Source organism: Haematobia irritans, chromosome 3 (genome assembly GCF_050003625.1).
Source record: "Haematobia irritans isolate KBUSLIRL chromosome 3, ASM5000362v1, whole genome shotgun sequence".
NCBI lineage: Eukaryota > Metazoa > Arthropoda > Insecta > Diptera > Muscidae > Haematobia > Haematobia irritans.
The window spans coordinates 195,314,803-195,327,991 of NC_134399.1; the positions used below are offsets into that span (position 1 = coordinate 195,314,803).

The 13,189-nt window shown below is 31.4% G+C and overlaps 1 protein-coding gene across 4 annotated transcripts in view; it reads left to right on the plus strand.

The window, feature by feature from the left end:
• Positions 1-13,189, plus strand: part of LOC142230616 (uncharacterized) — a 158,044-nt gene that overhangs the window by 49,062 nt on the left and 95,793 nt on the right. The window lies entirely within an intron of this gene.

The window sequence follows — 13,189 nt, forward strand, 5'->3', positions numbered from 1 at the left end:
ATTGAAAATTTTAATAAGTTAGCAATATTTTGTATTGTGAAAATTTTCAATTATTATAAATTTTGTTGTTGTCTTTTTGGTGTGTTTTTTTATAAACCATACTAAATTGACTTTTTTATTTTTAACATGAATTAGGCCATTTTCATAGAGAGATTTTTATGGATACCAATGGAGAAATATTTAACTTCCCAGCAAAAAAAGCGCCGCAAAAAAAGTAATGAAAATGTTCTTTTTGGATACGGAAGTTGTGCAAAATTGACGCAGAAGCGATGAATTTAACATGAGAAGGGCAGAAGTCCTCCATTCCAACAGCCGATGCACTAAATTTGCATCACTTCTTTAGGTGTGATCCGAATTCAATGTTTTGGATGTAGATTAAAAAATTCTGTGATATCTTGTTAAATAAATAATTTTTATAATTTTTTATAATTTTTAATGGATTCTAACGGTTGTAGAAAATGTTAAAACACAAATATTTTCAAAAATTCACAATTTTTTCAGATTGGATTTAGCATTTTGTTTTCGACAAAATTTAAATGATTTGTATCATTTTATGAATTCTTACTCTGTTCTTAACCTATTTGAAATAAAAAAAACTTAGAATTACGCATTAAAGGTATGAAAAAACCAAGTTATAAAAAATTGAATTAAAATAATTTCCTGGGTAGTTAAAATAAAGCATATCATTGGGAGTGCATCTTCTGGAAGTGCTTTTAAAGTTGTGCCTTTGGAAGAACTTCCAAATTATTTTGCTGTGTTTGTACTATATAAAATATTTCATTTTTAATTTTTCCATTTTTCCTTTCTACGGATTTGTTTTCATCCTCTATAACCTAACCTGTAAATACAAGAATAATAGAAAAATAATTTAGAGCTAGCTACGTAGAATATCAGCCCAATACATAAATACTTAATTGGTCATATTCATTAACCCAGACAGTCATCCTTCGTCAAAATGACGACGCGTAATTTCATTTTCGATCTAAAATGCATTTTAATCGAATGGGAAATGATAAATTTAAGTTATACAAATTCAACTATTTTATAAATTTTTGTTTTATACTAATTAAAAACACATTGAATAAGACAACAAACTCAGTTTTGGTTCTCATTTTTGCTCACGAGGCAACTTATAGCGTATTGAAATAAGCCGTAGTCAAAATGACGAGGGATGACAAAAAATAAGGATGACTTTCCAGGGTTAAAGTGGATAACAAGCCCACAGTGAGAAAGCATAATGTTGTTGAGAGTCTTCTCGCGATTCAATAACGAAAAGTTTGTTGCTTAAGTCTTTGGTGAGAGTAAATAAGTTTGTTGAGAGATTCTCCATCTCACTATTCAAAAATTAACAGTTTGTTTCTTAAGTCTTTTGTTTTTATAGGTAATGAAAGCATTTATGAATATTTTGTTCAATGGATCAATCTTTTCTATTTTTTCTTTCTGCTAGAAATTTATTCGCATTTGATTTTTGGCAAGTTTGCTTATCATTTTTAAAAAATTCTGGATTTGACCCAAAAATATACAAAAATTTATAGAAATACATTCGAGTAATTATTTCGATAATTCTATGTAATGTCTTCAGATTATTTATTTCGTTTTACCCATTAAGCTTTACCATTTCAACGAAGAACATTAAACTCTAACAAAATGATGTATGAATGCCAATTAATTGATACCAAAAACTACCATTTATGCTCGTTAAGGTTCCCACCAAAAATCGTTTAGCTTTCGCAACCCCCAAGGAGAAAAAGAAATAATATAAACTTTACTAATTTTTTTAACGGAATATGAATGAACATATTTGCTAATATATGGTACACAAAAAATTTAAAACATTAATAACAATTATCTGACTGAAAATTTGTAGACACAAAAAACAAAACCTTGCAAAATAATTTTAAACCTATTAAAAAAACTTAATTTTATTGTAAGAAAAATAAGAAGAAGTGAAGATAAATTCCTTTATATTACTTCCACTAGATGTTACCATATAGGATCAAAAATAAAACATATCCCCTGCCAGATATATATGGTATAGTGTGGATTGGTATATGACTATGTTTTGAGATTTTCGCCTACAAGATATATATAGACACTGATTATGTCGTAACGGATTCGTTTTAGGTTTTTCTTGATATTCTTTTTTTTCGTAAATCACTTTTTCATTTTAATATCTACAGAAATCAACTATAATACTCAATGACAGATCATAATAAAAATATGATTATTTACTATAATTCGTTATTGTTTTTACTTCTTAATTTATATTTATTCTCCAAATTCTATTTTATTGATTATGACCAGCTGCAATCAGCAACATTTGTTGCATATAGAAGCAACTAAATCAGAAACTCCAAGGAAATGATTTCTAAAACAGTTACATAAACTCACTGGCTTAATAGAAAGGAAGGCGCTTCTTTAACAAAAAAAAAAACAATTGCGCTATAATAGAAATACTAAGAGAAACAAGATGAATCTTTTGGCTAAAATTGTATGTAGGTTCGACGTTATATATCCATACTCCATCTATGATTGTTGCTAACTCTTTTCATTGGGTAACAGGTTCCTTTAAATGAACGAGATTTTATCTGACGTCGAATGCCTTTGTGGTTGAGTTGTTGTTATTGTTTCTATTGCTGCCGCCCCAGAAGGAGCTGAAGTATGTTTCTTCTACTGACACTCAACTTGATTTCAGCCTATATTGTGGTTTTTTATGGTTTGTTGTATTGAAAGTCAGCCAACAAGAATTATCAATGTAATCTAAAATAATCTCCAACGAGGATTACATTGGAAATTTTTGTAGAAATTAATTCCTAAATTTGGAGGGGAATCATTATGGGTATTTCCAAAAAGGAATACAATTTAGTTAATTTTTTACTTGAGAACTAGTCTGTGTAATTATTTCCATGTAAATTTTATATTATAAATATCATTATTTTTTTAATTTAATACTGCAAAGTCTTATAATTTCTTTTTTATTTTCTATTGCAGGTATGTGACAAAATGTAAAAATTCTTTTAGAATTTTCAAATTATGGTAATTATTGGGAAAGATAAAAATTATGTTAAATTTTAATAAATATTAGGATTTTTTAATACAAACGACCCTCAGTAAAGACCGAATCGGTTTAAACAGTTTCCCAGCAAAAAAAGCGTCGCCAAAAAAGTAGCGAAATTTTTCTTTTTGGATCCGGAAGTGGTGCCAAATTGACGCAGAAGCGATGAATTTAACATAGGCTTGTAATAGGACGGATGTCCACCGTTTCAACAACCGCTGCACTGAATTTGCATCACTTCTTAAGGTGTGAGGCGAATACAGTGTTTAGGATGTGAGTTAAGAAATGTTGACAAATAAGTAATAAATAATTTTTTTTTTAATGCATTGTCTGGAACGTTTGTCATCAAATATTTTTAAAAATTCGCAATTTTTCTAGAAAGGATTTTCCATTTTATTCAGCTAAATTTAAATAATTTGTACCATTTCATTAATTCTTAATCTGTTTTTAACCTATTTGAAACCAAAAAAAAAATAAAAGTTTTAATTAAAATATGAAAAAGGCCAGTTATAAAAAATTGACTCAAATGAACTTCCTGTGCAGTTAAAATAAATAACATCTTTGGGAGGCCATTTTTGGAAGTTCTTTTAAATGTGTGCCTTTAGAAGAACTTCAAATTTTTTGCTGGGTTGGTTTTAGGTGATCGATATAAAATAATTGGTATCCACTTTGTAATAAATCTGCTCTGGAATTCATTAAAGTTTCGTAACTGCAGGCATTTTTTCCTTCATACTAATTCATGTTGTTATGGGTTCGATCCCAGTTTCAGCCGGACAAGGTTATTTATGAGTGTACCCAGATTCTCATAAATCTATTCACTTTTGCCTGCGTTTGAACCAATTGCCGGCGCTCTTTTGCCACTCTGATTGAGATATCTCCAAAACATGCATTCTGAACGCATCAATCAAGTCTCAAGAAAACGGGAATTACAAGAAGTCATTCGGTGCCAAGTCTGGCCTATACGGCGGATGATCCATCAATTCGATGTTTTAAGTGCTCAAAACTGCAATTGTGGGAGCCGATGCATGAGAGCTCGTATTGTCGTGGTGAAGAGTGATCCATTTTCAGCGGTTGATTTTCCTAATTTCTTGAAAGACAACGAGCGACATGTCCAGTTTTTCCCGATTTCATAGACAGGAAACCAGAAAAGCTTTGAAACCCTCAGAAATGTCACCAGCATTACTGAGGTGGGATAATCCACCGCTGAAAAACTTGTTGGTGTTCGGTCGAAGCAGGAATCGAACCCACGACCTTGTGTAAGCAAGGCGGGCATGCTAACCATTGCACCATGGTGACTCAAATTAGGTTAAGTATAATAATAAGAATATACAGAATTTAGCAACAATTACTGCTGATTTTAAGAAAATCATGTTAGGGACGGTAAATAATACCAGAATTGTAACAAATTGTTCAAATATTCCTATCTTTTGATTAGTATTCACAACGAATTGAAGAAGACTTCATATCAAGAGGATTTTCCGTAGAATAACATAGAGTTTTATGCCTAGTAGCGAAACAAATCCAATACTAATGCTATTCTTAAAACCAATATGATCCGAATGCTAGTAATCTAAATACCAACCCAGCAAAAAATACTTCAGCAGTAAGAGTTTACTTGCGCTTTTTGGTATACAATAAAGTAGACAGTGCATCCACACTGCATGAGTCGGTGGCAATAACGTAAGCGAGTAACCAAACTAGTTTATGATCATTCGTTTACGTTATTGCAACCAATTCATGCAGTATATATGATGTTTTCCTTCAAGACAAAAATGCTATACTCAAGATTATATATGACTTCTGAGCAATATTTCTATTAAAATGAGCAATTATATCAGCGCTATGTAGAAGCTGCTCTAAATCGGGACATCGGCCACAAAAATCAGCGCTGATTCGGTTGTTTTGTGAGCAGTTGGTACTGCCTCTCTCCTGTACAATCCTGCTGAAATGGTGCTTCATTTTTTGCTTGGAATATGTACAAATACAGACTATAAATAATTTATCTTGGAGATTTATTAATGTGTAAGACCACCAAATACACAATATTTAATAATAGAATACATTTTAAAAAATCAACGGAAATGAACTCTTGCAGCTAAGATTAATTTCCCAACTAGATTTCCTCTAAACAAAAGACTTAAGACACAAACCAGATTTTCTACACTAGCCTCGTTTTCATTCACATGTTATACCAAAATCTTAGCAAACAGCAGCAACAACAGGAACAGCAGCTAACCATTCATTTAGCCGCTTTAGCATTTGAGCGTAACATATGCAACGTTTCATATGCTTTAGAGCCGGTGTTGTTGCTCGAACTCTTTTATTTTTGTTGTTGTTGTTATTGTTGTAATTTGTTAGTTGCAGGTTGAAGAATATAAGCAGCTAGGCGTCACAAAAGTACTGCACCATGGGATTGCATTGGATCGCATTGCTGCCGGCTGTTATTCATATTCATTGGTAATGCCGGGGCCTATGTATGCCTAAGAGTGTCTGCATATGTGTGTGTGTGTTTATATGAGCGCGCGCAAAAGTCTATAATCATGCGGAAATGTGGAAACGCACGACTCCCATTTATTCTTGTATTTGTTATAAAATCATGGAACAAAAACTAAAGCGGTTGCAAGTTCTTGCCACTTGCTAGAAGGAAACTTCTTTGTTTTTTCCTCCCCTACCCTTTTCTTTCTTGATATGATACTTGCCAATACTATGATTTATAACTTCTTAAGTTGTTGCACTCACTGCTGGGGATTGGCAGTTTATTGTGTTGAGTGTTACTAGAAGAGTAGTTCCTTGCTGGTACTATAGAGTCATACTATGTGGCTAACTTCATGGAGAACCATCATTCAATATAATTTCGGTCATTGATTACGGTTTATTTTAGATTTGACCGCATTCTCTGATTTTCTTTCAGGTACAGGTTTTTTTGCCGTAACTCCGCGCGTTAAGAATTATTCCAGGGGATAGTAACTGAGGCTGTAACTGTGTGTTGTCTGTGCTGTGTAATATCGTGATTTTTGCCATACTTCTTTCATATGCCTACTTCGTCTTGGACATTGAGTCAGCAACCATTCAGCCCGTTTGTTTAGTTGATGTGATTAAATGATTGTGAAAATTTTCCTTTATGGGACATTAGTTGAATGTTGGCTAAAGGTGATTGTAATTGTGATAGTGGTGGTGGTGGTGGCATGAGGCTTTGTGAAGGAAACGAGTCAACGGAAGAAATCAATATAACACTTGATCATATCAAGGCATTCAGTTGAATGACAATTGAACGACATAGAATAGAAGAGAACTTGTTGTATTTGGAGCACCGGTGTTTTTTTTTTTTAAGTCAATTCAAATGTGTATATGTATTTGAGTGGTTGTGGTTAGTTGACATTTTTGGTGCAAAATGGGAGCGATATAAATTGTTATAAAGCAATTAAAGTCTTCCGATGAACTAAATACATTGGACGATAAAGTAATAATTCATTTTTCAAAAGCATCACATGAAAAATTTATGCAGCTTTGAAAAAATTAAGTTAAACCCGAAAAAGTGAATCAATGTTGTTCAGGTTTATTTTAAACACTGTTAACTGAAATAATTTTTCAAGTTAAAAAAATTGGCTAAAAGAATATATATTTTTTCGTTGTTTAAGAAAATTTCATATTTTGAAAGAAAAAATTCGAGTTAACTATTTACGCTATACAAAGTTCAAGACAAATTTCATCTGCTGATCTGATCGTTCTCCTTTTTGATACATATGAAGACAATTTTTGTAAAACTTATTCAATTTAGAAAAACATGAACTATTATCGCTTTTCGTAAAATTGTGTACTTTATTTGTATAAAAATTTTTCATTTCCCGTGTGATTAAATAAAGCAAAGAAAAAATAAATAAAATAAGGAAAATTATTTTACAATGGGCAAAACTTATCATCAGCTAAATTTCGTGAACTAAAATAAAGTTAAACTGCATATAGAAATTTTCGATGACTACATTTTAAACTTCTTTGAAGCTAGAAGGAATGTATAAAAAACGACTACTTTCTAGAACATTAAAAACGAGGCCATGTAGAGTATCAGAATTGGAACAAAATAGAGCAATATATTACGTTTCGAGAAAATTGAATTGTTTTCTTATTCCAAAATTAGGCAATCTATTCTGGATCTTGCCCATTGTGTTTTTTTTATAGTTTCTTAATTCGATTTTTCCCAAAATTTTGAATACATAAATAAAAAACCATTACTTGTATAGGTGTTGTAACTTTATTTTTTCTATGATCCATACACAGAAAAAATTATGAACAAAATATTTTCAATTAAAGTTGATTGAAGTTGAAAATTTTTTCAATTAATAAATTATTTGCTACAATTAAATTTTTAATCAAAATCGAATTGACTTTAAAAAAGTGATGGAAAATTAATTTAATATTTAACTAAAAAATTTGTTCAAACATCAATTTTTTAATCAAACTAAGAAAGTCAGTTATAAAAATAATTGAAAATAACTATGTTTTTAATTAATTGAGTTTTGCAATCAACATCATTTAAATTTTTAATTAAATCAATTAAAAAATTAATTGAAATGTGCTGAAAGAACCGAATCAATTATTTTTTAATCAAGTATCTTTTTATACCCTCCACCATAGGATGGAAGGTATATTAACTTTGTCATTCCGTTTGTAACACATCGAAATATTGATCTAAGACCCCATAAGGTATATATATTCTGGGTCGATCTAAGCATGTCCGTCCGTCTGTTGAAATCACTTCCGAACGAAACAAGCTATGGACTTGAAACTTGACATAAGTAGTTGTTATTGATGTAAGTCGGATGGTATTGCAAATGGGCCATATCGGTCCACTTTTACGTATAGCCCCCCAGATTTGGCTTGCGGAGCCTTTAAGAGAAGCAGATTTCAACCGATCCGGCTGAAATTTGGTACATGGTGTTGGAATATGGTCTCTAACAACCATGCAAAAATTGGTGCACATCGATCCATAGTTATATATAGACCCCATATAAACCGATTCCCAGATTTGGCTTGCGGAGCCTTTAAGAGAAGCAAATTTCGTCCGATCCTGCTGAAATTTGGTACATGGTGTTGGTATATGGTCTCTAACAACCATACAAAAATTGGTCCACATCGGTCCATAATTATATATAGTCCCCATATAAACCGATCCTCTGATTTGTCTTGCGGAGCCTCTAAGAGAAGCACATTTCATCTCATCCGGCTGAAATTTGGTACATGATGTTGGTATATGGTATCTAATAACCGTGCCAGAATTGGTCCATATCGGTCCATAATTATATATAGTTGGCATTCATATAAACCGTTCTCCAGATTTGAACTCCGGAGCCTATTGGAGGAGCAAAATTCATCCGATCCAGTTCAAATTTGGAACGTAGTGTTAGTATATGGCTGCTAACAACCATACCAAAATTGGTCCATATCGGTCTATAGTTATATATAGCCGATCCCTAATCACACAAAAATTGGTCCATATCGGTTCGTAATCATGGTTGCCACTCGAGCCAAAAATAGTCTACCAAAATATTATTTCTATAGAAAATTTTGTAAAAATTTTATTTTTATAGAAAATTGTGTTAAAATTTCATTTCTATAGAAAATTTTGTCGAAATTTTATTTCTATAGAAAATTTTGTCAAAATATTATTTCTATAGAAAATTTTGTCAAAATTTTATTTCTATAGAAAATTTTGTCAAAATTTTATTTCTATAGAAAATTTTGTTAAAATTTTATTTCTATAGAAAATTTTGTTAAAATTTTATTTCTATAGAAAATTTTGTTAAAATTTTATTTCTATAGAAAATTTTGTGAAAAGTTTGTTTCTATAGAAAATTTTGTCAAAATTTTATTTCTATAGAAAATTTTGTCAAAATTTTATTTTTATAGAAAATTTTGTCAAAATTTTATCTTTATAGAAAATTTTGTGAAAAGTTTGTTTCTATAGAAAATTTTGTTAAAATTTTATTTCTATAGGAATAATTATATTATATCGGTCTTTTTTAATTTAATATATACCACATATGGACTTACTTACAATTTAGGAGGTTTTAAGACACCTTGCCATCGGCAAGCGTTACCGCAACCCAAGTAATTCGATTGTGGATGGCAGTGTTTAGAAGAAGTTTCTACACAATACATGGTGGAGGGTACATAAGCTTCGGCCTGACCGAACTTACGGCCGTATATACTTGTTAATCTTCAGTTCAAACTGTGCATTACAAAATAATAAAATAATTGGACCGAATTATTTCGTGATTAAATCAGATTTTTTTATGCGTACACTAGAAACATTTTACTGTAAGCCCGAAGACCTCAGATCTTTAACTACGAATTTAATTTTTGCTTAGCAAGATTTTTTGCTTACAAAGATTTTTACTTGAGCAATGCGTCGATAAAGTTTTCATTAGAATTATGAGAATAAGGAGATTTGACTTTAAAAAGGTTATTTTTAGATAAAAGAAAATCACATTGAATAGAGGGCAACTTGGATTTAATAGATTTGACTCACTGCTGAAACGTCCTTAATTTGTACTCAAGGACGTTTTTTTGATTTCGAGAAAGCGTGAGATTGAGTCAAAACTTTTGTATTGGCAAAATAGAGTAGTAAATTCTTCGGCTCTCCACATAATCGGTGTGGATAAATCTTTCTGTTTCTTAGGGCAATGCTTTTCCGGCTGACGGGACAGCCTTGGATTTTTCACAGCACTTTCGCCAAATGTAGTCAACAGTTTCGAATGTTCCTTGATCTACGCACATGATTGTCAGAAAAAAATGCACAAATTCCCTGGGGTTGGACTTAAAAATCTTATGGGAGCCACCATGGTGCAATGGTTAGCCTGTCCGCCTTGCATACAAAGGGTCGTGGGTTATATCCCTACCTTCTACCAAAGCACCAAAAAGTTGTTCAGCGGTGGATTGTCCCCTCCCGTTAATGCTGGTGACATTTCTGAGTGTTTCACAGCTATGTGAAACGCCGTTCGGACTCGGCTATAAAAAGGAGGTCCTTTGTCATTGAGCTAACATCGATTCGGGCAGCACTCAGTGATAAGAGAGAAGTTAACCACTGTGATATCACTGGATGGACTGAATAATCTAAGTGAGCCTGAAATATCGAGCTCCCACCTAACCTAACTTAATTTTATAAAACACTACTCTATGCGTTTTTTGTCCTCATTGATCAAATGCGACATTTTATGACTTTTTGCAACCACGGGAAACACGTTAAACCAATTTACGTGACTTAGTTTTCAAATACAAGAATCGAATCACCATCCAATATTGATCTTGTTCCATTTATGAACACTACGATAGCTACACGGAAAAATCCAATAATATGAGTCTAATCTGAATGAAAGAGCAGCCATTTACAAGACTGTAGTTAAAACTGAATTGCACTTGCGGATACAAAAAAAGTTGACAGTTTTATGAGAAAAATTAAAATTGAAGTAATTTGTACTCCACTTTTTGAGATTTTTACAATGCGTCGTTAAAACTAGAAAATGTATAATGCATTATAACGCATGTCTGAATCGTTTGACCTCAAATATTTTTTTCGACAAAATTTTAATATTATGTACAATTTTATTAATACAAACAAACAAAGTTGAAATTAGCTTTTAAAAATATGTAAAAAGGAGTTATAAGAAAGTAGTGCTTTTAGAAGTACTTTTTTTTGCTGCGATATAAAATTAAAATTCCATAAAATATGTCTGTTTCATTTTATCTCCATATGCCGTAGGGCATAACAGAAATATTTTAGCAAGAAAACATTTCTTACGTCATATGTGATATTTTATATCTTATTTAAGTGAGTTTAAATCTGTTTTAATACCAATCATGATGTTTTCTTTAGAACTAATTGATATATTTTTTCTCATTTGCATAAACTAGGGAAACAATAATCTTCCATGGTTTCTCTAAACTTAAATGTCTCTACTTTTGACCAGCTATCCAGATGGTGGTTTTATGTCAGGTGTCTTCTTTTTTGCCTCTTCTTCTTTTTTACCCAAACTGGCTTTGTTGGTTTTGGTTGTAAATTTTCTGTCCATATTTCAGTTTTCACTTGACTAACTGTTTAATTTGTGTTCTATTTGGTGCTGGAGGTGATGACAACTATTTTGGTTATGCTATCAAATTGTTTCGTATCTTTTTTTTGGCTTTTGGGTGATAGCTGTTTTTTCTGGTTTTCTGGACATATATTATTACAACGACCCACTTTAATTTGGTTATCAAACACACATAAGCAGTTGTAGTTACCCATATTCATTTTATAAACATAAAAAAACTGGCCTGAATATATTCATCCTGAATAAGTAAGAGACATAATTAGGCTATGAAATCTAGCTCGTAAGTTTGCATTTTTGTTCTAAAAAAATGAGGAAAATTTATTTAATGATGGATAGTTTGTATATCTACTTGATTTGTATGTCTTATGCTAAATTTTGTAAAGAGAAGGATATATTTTAATGAAATTGAAATCGTCATTTGAAATTCAATTTGAATTTAATGGTTCAAATGTATTTTTAAATTACGATGGTTTATTGTAGAATAACGGACAAAATATCACCGAAGGTTTTCTAATCAAAATTTTGAATGAATTTTAGAAAATATTTAATTATTTTTTTTATTAAACCCAAAATCGATTTCAAAAATTAATTACATCAATTAAATTTTCAATTAACATTGGCAATTGATATTATCATTTCTGTGATTGAAAATATTTTAATTGAAAATAAAATGATTTCTTGATTGAAAGCAACAAACATTTTTCTGTGATGTATTAAATTCTTTAAAGATCAAACTAAATTGTATGTAATAGGTTGGCTGATAAGTCCCCGGTCTGATATTTATTATTTTTATATAGTATCAACCTTCAAATGATTCGTGTCATAATTTAACGTCTGTAAGTCATTTAGTTTGTGAGATAGAGCGTCTTTTGTGAAGCAACTTTTGTTATTGTGAATAAAATGGAATTTCGTGTTTTGATAAAATACTTTTTTCTGAAGGAAAAAAATACGGTGAAAGCAAAAACTTGGCTTGATAATGAGTTTCCGGACTCTGTCCCATGGAAATCAACAATAATTGATTGCGTGGTGAAATGAGCACGGAGGACGGTGAACGCAGTGGACGCCCGAAAGAGGTGGTTACCGACGAAAACATCAAACAAATCGACAAAATGATTTTGAATGACCGTAAAATGAAGTTAATCGAGATAGCAGAGGTCATATCATTTCATCAATATTTGGATATGCGGAAGCTCTGTGCAAAAATGGCGAGCTCACATTTAACAAAAAACAACAACGTGTTGATGATTCTGAGTGGTGTTTGCAGCTGTTAACTCGTAATACACCCGAGTTTTTCCATCGATATGTGACAATGGATGAAACATGGCTCCATCACTACACTCCTGAGTCCAAATGACAGTCGGCTGAGTGGACAGCGATCGGTGAACCGTGATCGCCGAAACTGAGGCCTATTTTGAGGCAAAACCGAAGGAGTACTACCAAAATGGTATCAAAAAATTTGAAGGTCTTTATAATCGTTGTATCGCCCTTGAAGGGAACTATGTTGAATGATAAAAAAAAAATTTTGACAAAAAATGTGTTTTTCTTTGTTAGACCGGGGACTTATCAGCCAAACTGTTATGTATGATTTATTGTATATAAATTCCAATAACCAATGATAAATAACAATGGTTAGATAAAGCAAAATTTTAGAACAAATATTTGTTGTGTGTCTGTTTGGCTCAAATAAATTTAAAAATATAAGTATAAAAATAAAATGTTAAATCTGATAGAATTCAGAATTCAGATCAAACTAACTTGTATAAAACTCATGAGATTTCAGTCTCCCGTTAAAGAGAATAATTGGGCTGTATGAAAATCGATGAATTGGGTATTCTACACTTGGATCCAAAGATTTTGATCTTCCCTTAAATATTCAATATTTCAGTTAATTTAAGATTATTTCTTTAAATCAAAAATGTTTTTCTTTATTTTAAGGAAAAAGGCACTTTTTCCTTCAAAACCATACGACTTTAACGGAGGGGCTCAAATTTACAAAATTTAGGTTGCATAGTCTTTAATATCACATAAATATTTTTTTCAGTGTATACTC